Source organism: Hyperolius riggenbachi, chromosome 1 (assembly GCF_040937935.1).
Source record: "Hyperolius riggenbachi isolate aHypRig1 chromosome 1, aHypRig1.pri, whole genome shotgun sequence".
Lineage (NCBI taxonomy): Eukaryota > Metazoa > Chordata > Amphibia > Anura > Hyperoliidae > Hyperolius > Hyperolius riggenbachi.
Genome location: NC_090646.1, coordinates 511,663,178 through 511,671,012, shown reverse-complemented (window position 1 = coordinate 511,671,012; position 7,835 = coordinate 511,663,178).

The following is a 7,835-nucleotide window of genomic DNA, read 5'->3' as shown; positions in this document are numbered from 1 at the left end:
AGAGATGTCCATCACATTGTCCACTGAAGGGAAACAAGGAAGACTCACAGTCAATGCAAATATGGAGAGAAAAAAGCACTTGCACAAAATGCAGCAGGGGTGGATGCTGCCACACTGGGCTTACCTGTGGCGTGCTCCAATGGAAGTCCACAATTTCAATCAAAAGAGAAGAAGGAGATGGGCACAGCTGCTAAAACACCCTTTATTGTGGTTGGGCTGACACAAAAAAGCTTACAGCAGTGGGGAAAGGACAAGTCTGACAGCTGTTACGCAGGGGTTAACCCTGCTTCATCAGAGACCGGATGTCTAAACAGTGTATAGTAAAACTTTTTTTATCATAGCACAATGAGACAACGCGTTTCGTGGGCAACAACACCCGCTTCTTCAGATCAATAGCGTGCCAAATCATCGGTATAATGGAGCTCAGAACCCTTTTGTTCGGATGAGAAATGTGTTCAAATTTGTGCAAGTGTCGCCATTACACATGCATATTTATAGTGGTTTTCAGGCATTCAAAGGCCTGGTTTAGATGCTTGGGAAATGCTACCAACCACATATTACATGCTTGAAAATGCCTAGTGAAATGCATATAAACATTTTATGCTCTTTCCCAAGCATCTTCAGTGCAAGTGAGGCCTTGTTGTCTGGAAGGTATGATTTTACTAAAGGGTCCTTTTATTTCTAGTGGCAGTGGCTCATGCATGATCAGCTGACAGTCCTGGTGTGAAGTCAGAGCCTGGGGCAGAAGATGCAGCTCCTGGTATAAAAGCAATAGTCTGAAAATTTGTAATATGGCAAGTAGCTTGTTTTGATAGATACTGAAGATTGGAGATACTAGTACCGATGTCATACTGATGGTTGCAAAGTTAATGAATGACTGTTTTAAAACTTTCTGTTTGTACAGACCTTTCTACTTAAAGTGGATCCGAGATAAACTTTTACTCATTGCATAGTTGCTTTCATATCGTTTATAGGGCATGCCTCAAGCCAAATACTTTTTTGTTTGGTGTTTTAATACCTTAATTCCCCAAAAACGAAACAAGCCTCGCCCACAGCTCCTTTTGTGCCTTGGCACTCTTAGAGCAATGTAGCAAGAGCTTATGGGAGCTTAGTCTGGGCAGGAGGAGGAGGTGTAACTAGCCAGAGATTTCAGAGGCAGAGGGGAGGAGGAGAGGGGATTGAGCTGAGGGCTGGAAATGCTATCAAGCTTGCCTGTGTAATGTGACAAGTAGAACATGGCTGCCCTCATTGTATCACAGGAATAAATAATCATAAACTGTTAAAGCTGTTTGCAGCTAGATGTGCTGTGCAAACTATCTAAATGTTAGATAACATATATAGACAAGTTACTTGTTATAGTTAGTTTTTCATCTCAGATCCGCTTTAATGTCATTTTCCCATCCTCTTACAGATTTCCTTTTTTTAAAGGGTACCGGAACGAACTAGAAGGCTGAAAAGTAGGCTGCAGGCTCAAAGTTTTATTTTTTTTCTGCCTGACTTTTATCTAGAGTATTTGGCTTTGCAGGTGTCTGAAATTCATGCCTGGGACAACTTAGTTCACAAACAGTGTAGCAGAGGGAATCAGATTCCTGATATGCATTTCTTACTGAGCCTATTTCAGTTTACCAAGGATTTGCATTGATCAATAAAGATACTTTCAAATAACCATTATTGCAAGTGTGTATGGGGCCATAAAGGCACATGCTAGATTAAAGTTGGCGGAGGCAACTAATAATGTCCGACTCTACAGATAATACCGGAGTCTGTTCAGCAGCCCCCATCCACGACCAACAATCCACTAGGCAGAACAATTCGGCCAAGCGATGCTGATAGCTTTGTTCTCCCTGCTTGCCCCGCCTGCCACGATAGGTGACATCTGTAGCACTACCGTAATCCACGATACCACAAACTTTGTACACCACAGTCACATCAATGCCTCGGCAATGGCAGCCCGCCTAGCCATCCCAGCCACAATAGACAAACCAGAATCCTAGGGTTTACTAAATCAGGCCCTGAAAGAAACAAAGTAGAGAAACAGCCAGCACCCAGACAAGTAGTGCTTTCAAAAGTATACGGTCCTGAGAAAGCCCAGGGGGCGAAACAATCGTCAACCTTCCTCTGCACCTCTTGCTGATCTTCATGAGACTGATAAGTATCATTGTTTTTTATATCTACTGCTGCTTGCATTGTGTTTTTACCTTAAGAAGATCCATTAAATTGTTGGAATGTAGCACGTGTGTTCTTGGATTCACTATCCTCTTGCTATGCCTTTTAAAAACATAGTTAGCAATGGTTAACTCCATTTTCCTCTCAGCTCGGGTTTTCCTCAAATCAGTCTTGCATGAACGATGTCATCTTGATAGCACACAACCCTGGTGTTTTGTGCGTTATACTATGTTCCATGACAGCAAGTGCCAGAACAGTCATAGCAATTCCTAACAATGTATATTATGTAGCTAATAACGTTTCAGATTAATGGTCCAAACATTTGTCCAAGCAGCATGATAAGATCTGCGCATCTCTATACATAGTTTTAAATTGCATGCTGCCAGGGCAAAGCTATTCCCCTATCAGTTAGTCTGGTCTCCGGGGTCCATCATGCTACGCTACAGAATGGCTCCTGACCCTTATTCTGTATCACCTCTGATGGTCAATTAGATTGGTAAGGAGTGAGAATTCTCTGTTATCTTGGTGCTTTTCTTAGTTACAGTTCAGTACTGCCCACTAATTAGAGTAGCTTTAACATGTCTTTTGTAAATTCCCCAAAGATGCCTAGTTCTATAACATGGCCAAAACAATAGCGATACATACAGGCTCGATTAATAAGAAAGCACAAACAACAGTCATGATGCACACAATACATGAGCTCAAAACATCTCACCAGATTTTGCATCTCACCAGAAGTCAAATAAATAAACAGTGATACAATAGACTAATCTTGGGTCATTAGACTTTTTTTTTTTTTTTTAACAAATCAAACTTGTCCCATTGCCTAGCAATTCCTAACTACAATTCATGGGTTCCCTCAGCAAAAGTTTAGCCACAAAAAACACCTGATCTGAAGTATAAGGTTCTCTGTATCGGATGGAGGGAAAGTTAGTTTCAGCTTTGGTCCCACCCCCCCACCACACGCAGGGACTGCTCCCCTCTAGTTACGCCCCTGCGCACTCTGCCTGTTACAATGTGCATGTTACTTTTCATAACATGAAGACCGCTATGGATGGTAAGTCAGAAAAAAAATACAGTTTTTATTCCATCCAAGACCAGTTTAAAGAAATACCAATTACATACCTAGGGCTTCTTCCTGCCCGTAGACGCCTGCCTGGTCTCTCGCAGCAGCTCCGTCTTGCTCGAAGGTCCCCCTGTCAGCCTCTCTGACTCGAAGAGTGTCTTGTATGCATGCATGGAGGTGCGCGCTCGTGCGCTGTTCGCAATCTCCCTCCTGCCAGCAAAAACGTTCTTTGCTTACGCAGTAGTACTGTGCAGGTGCAGAACAATCCCAGGAATGTAAGCCTAATCACGGGCAGTGCGCAAGTCAGTGACCCAGTGACCATTGGAGATCCTGAGAAGGCTGACAGCGGGACCTTCGAGCAAGACAAAGCTGCTGCGTGGAACTAGACAGGCTTCTAAGGGCTGAAAGAAGCTCCAGGTAAGCTATATAGCGAGGTCTCACCTCTCAACACCTCTAAGATATAAAACATGCATCTGGCATCCAACAGTAATCAATAAAAGCATCTCTTTACGACCTGTTGGTGAAGCAGGCTAGATAAAAATGAGTATGTAGCCAGCGGAGTAAAATGTATTCAGTGGAAATTTGCTGACGCGTTTCATGGCCAAATTCCAGCTTCCTCAAAGGATCCATGAACTAATGGACAGAGTGTTGCCATGCAATTTAAAAGTTCTAAGGCTCGCTGATATTCAATATAAATAAGCTTTTCCCATAGATATAGGAAAAGAAAGACGCATACATTGGTCTATATCCTGGCATTCTGAAGTATGCCTGACATCACCATGGTAAACACAGACAATACTCCTCATTCACCACGGGGACGTCAGGTACATTCCACAAATTACATGTAATTGTTATTTCTGGCAGATGCTGTCAACATGTTGCAGTTCATTTTATATTTGATATAATGAAAACTGTATTTTCAGTTTTTTTGTTTTTCTTTTCTTTCTGCATATTTAAATGCTTGCCATAAGATTCTATATATATTGAGCCATGTTGATTATATGAAGTTGTACAATTAATAACAATTTTTTTGTGCTTCATAATAATACATTTTTAAAATATTAAGCCTAATATATGGAAAAGAAATTGTACTCTACATATTACCTAAAACATACTGTATTTTTCGGTCCGTATGACGCACTTTTTTCCCCCATGAAAGTGACAGGGAAAAGTGTGTGTATCTTATGGTCCCAATGTTACAATCAGCAGTGCCAGGATCCCACACATACACCGCGGTCTGCTGCCAGACACGCTGACCCCTGCCGCCCGCTGCTCCCCATTTGTGCCCTCTATCCGTCCTGTGTCCCCCTCTGTCCTGCTTGTGCCCGCCTCTCTCCGTGTCCACCACTGTTGTCCTGTGCCCCCTCCGATCCCTCTCTCATCCTTCATCCCGGGGTTGGCAGCATGTGCAGAAGTATGGTAGTGTAATAGCCAGCCTTCAGAGCCCTCGGCAGCGATTGGCCCCAATGAAGGAGCTGTGGTCCCGCACATGAGACTGTCGGCTCCTGTAACAGCACAGCAGCGGCCATGATTGACAGCACCCCACACCCAATTGGCCAAAAGGGCTCTGAAGGCTGGCTGTTAAACTACCATACTTCCACACACGCTGCCAACCCCTGGACGGAAGGGCAGTGAACGACTGGAGGGGGACACAGGCAGGACAGAGAGAGACGTAGGCAGGACACAGAGGGGGATGCAGGCAGGACAGAGGGGGACACAGGAAGGACAGATAGCAACACAGGAAGGGCAGAGGAGGACACTGGGACACAAAGGGTCCAAAGGAGACTAATAATTGGGGGTATTAGGAGGGAAAAGTCCCTAAGCCACCCCTGCACCATGGACACACCAGGATTAGTATATTTTATTTCCCGGGTTCTTGTCCACCAAACCTACGTGTGTCTTACAGTCTGGAGTGTCTTATCGTCCGAAAAATACGGTACTTTGTTTTTTCTTTTTTAGAAAGTGGTTTTAGCTTTAAAGTGGACCTGAACTCTCTCACAGGATAGAAGGAGAACATAGAAAAATGCACCCTGTATGTATTTAGAGACTTTTGCCTTTCTAATTCCCCCTCACCTGTAACTAATCACCACTGTAATTTGATCCCTCAGTTGTGTCAGCTGGTTGCCTCGGCAGAGCAGCTAATTTGTAAACACAGATTGTCTGCTTCCCCAAAAGCAAGGAATAGACACACTGCAGATTTATTGCAGGATTTGTATTAGCTGTAACAAAGACATTTTTCTCTTTAAAGGTTATTATGCTGTTGCTTTACTTTTCAAGCAGAGAGAAAGTTCTGAATTTAGGTCCGCTTTAAGGCTTATAAATGAATAAATAAGATGATCAGAAAAAGAATCATCCTCCCTTTTTCCCTCTGCACTCTCTTATATTATCATTTTCTGCACATATTACAATAATTCCTCCAGCACTTTTGAAACTTAGACACTGTTTAGCTTTCTACATATTAGAAAGCTGATTACTCTGCTATGGCATTTGAAAATATAGTAATAAGGTCAGAGAGCAATATATTTCATATATAATCTATTCCATATTTTCCCTCCTGTAATTATAGTTTGAAAACCCCATAAAATTAAATTAAATGGAGTGCTTATTAATATTCATGATGCCAAACTCTGTGTGCTGACATGCACATAAAAACATGGTAACGGCTTCCTAAGTTACATATCAGAGTTGTGCATAAGTTACACTTCCCAGCTGTGTGAATCTGCTCAGGAGTGGATGAGGCCCCTTGTGTATGCATCAGCTCAAGTGTCTACATTATCATCCATGAATAGCTCACTTGGCTCTGATGATTTTTTAAAAGTCATTTCGTATGGAAGTGCAGTGCCGAAGATTGTTAACAGCATTAAACTAGCTCAGCAAACCAACAGAGTTCAGGCATGCATGCTCAATTTGATTTCAACCTCACAGATGCTAACTGGGTTGTAGACTCTCTGTATCACAAAAAGGGCAGAGGGTGTGTAACCAAGGGCAACAGTTGATGATGGGTCAACAAGAGCCAACAGAGGCAAAGAGGAGAAAATGCATGTTGTAGATACAAGGAAATAAGAAGGATGACAGACGGTGGAATCAGACATTGAATAACCTGGAGTTGGGCAGTTACTTGACTGGAAGTAGATACTTTTGCTTGTAGATAGTGGAGCACTCCCCTTAAGATCAGATGGTGATGTACCACGGCTTTTCTGGCAACACTCCAGAATCTTTGTAGCAAAAAGGAAAGGAGCCGGCACCATCAAATGTATATATGCTCTTTAATTAACCCTCCTGGCGGTCAATTGTTCTGCGGCTGCGCGGCCGCGGGAGGTTTTTTAAGCCTAATTTTTTTTTAATCATGTAGCTAGCCTAGCTACATGATTCCCCCCTCCCTGCGGCCTTCCTCCCACCCCTCCGATCGCCGCCGGCGATCAAGCCCATCCGGAAATCCCGTTCTAAACGGGATTTCCTTCAGGGCTTCCCCCGTCACCATGGCGATGAACGGAGTGACGTCATCGATGTCGTGACATCACAGGGAGTCCCGATCCACCCCATAGCGCAGCCTGGCGGCGATTGGCCAGGCTGCGCAAGGGGTATGCGGGGGGGGCCCTGTATTGCGGCGGGTAGCGGCGCATCGGTGGCGAGCGGCGGCGATCGACCCGAACACGCAGTAAGCAAAGTGCCAAGGATCTGTAAAAAAAAATCTACTCACCCGGGGTTTCCTCCAGCCCCTTGCAGCCGTCCTGCGCCCTCGTTGCAGCTCCGCTCCCCGCAAGTGGCCTAGGGTCCCATCCGGCGCAAGATGCCCAATGCGCCTGCGTGAGCGGCTCTCAGTCGCACTGACATCATCCGGACTGTACTGCACAGACGCAGTAGTTCTGCACCTGTGCAGTACAGCCCAGATGACATCAGTGTGACTCTGTGAGCCGCACGCTGGAGCACAGGAATCGCCAGGTCGGCATCTGCTCCGGATGGGAACGGGAGCCACCGGAACTGTGGTGAGGGCACAAGACGGCTGTAAAGGGCTGGAGGAAGCCCTGGGTAAGTAGATGTTTGATTTTTAATTACCCTGGACCTTCCCTTTAAATAGCTTGGAATCAATTAGTATCTAAGATGAAATTCTGGTTGCAATTTCATCCTCAGAAAAGACATGGCATGCTTGGACCAAGATCTCTGAGCAGGAGGATTTGAAATAAGAGCAGCACTGTAAGGGTCCAGTCACACTGGAGTGTTTCCTGCACAATTTCCACTTCACTTTCAACCGCTGGTGTTCTTGAAAAGTGCTATTGCATTGTAACGTGTATGGCAGTGGTCTCAGTGTAAGTATTGCCAGCGATTAGCAATAATCGCAAATAAGGCGTCTGCAGCTTTTTTTTTAGTGATTGCAAAGTGATTGTGTTTCAATGCTAAAGAATTGCAAAATGCAATCACTCCTAATTTGATTTCCTGTACAAATTGCAAAATATTAGCAATTTTGATAGTGTTTTGCTATTCGCAGTGTAAATGGGGCCCCTAACAATGCTTAAGATGATGAGAAACCAGCACCCAATGCAGGAGGCCAACCTTGAGACTGACTGGAGGAGTCTGGGTAATGCAGCTATAGCCTCGTACACAC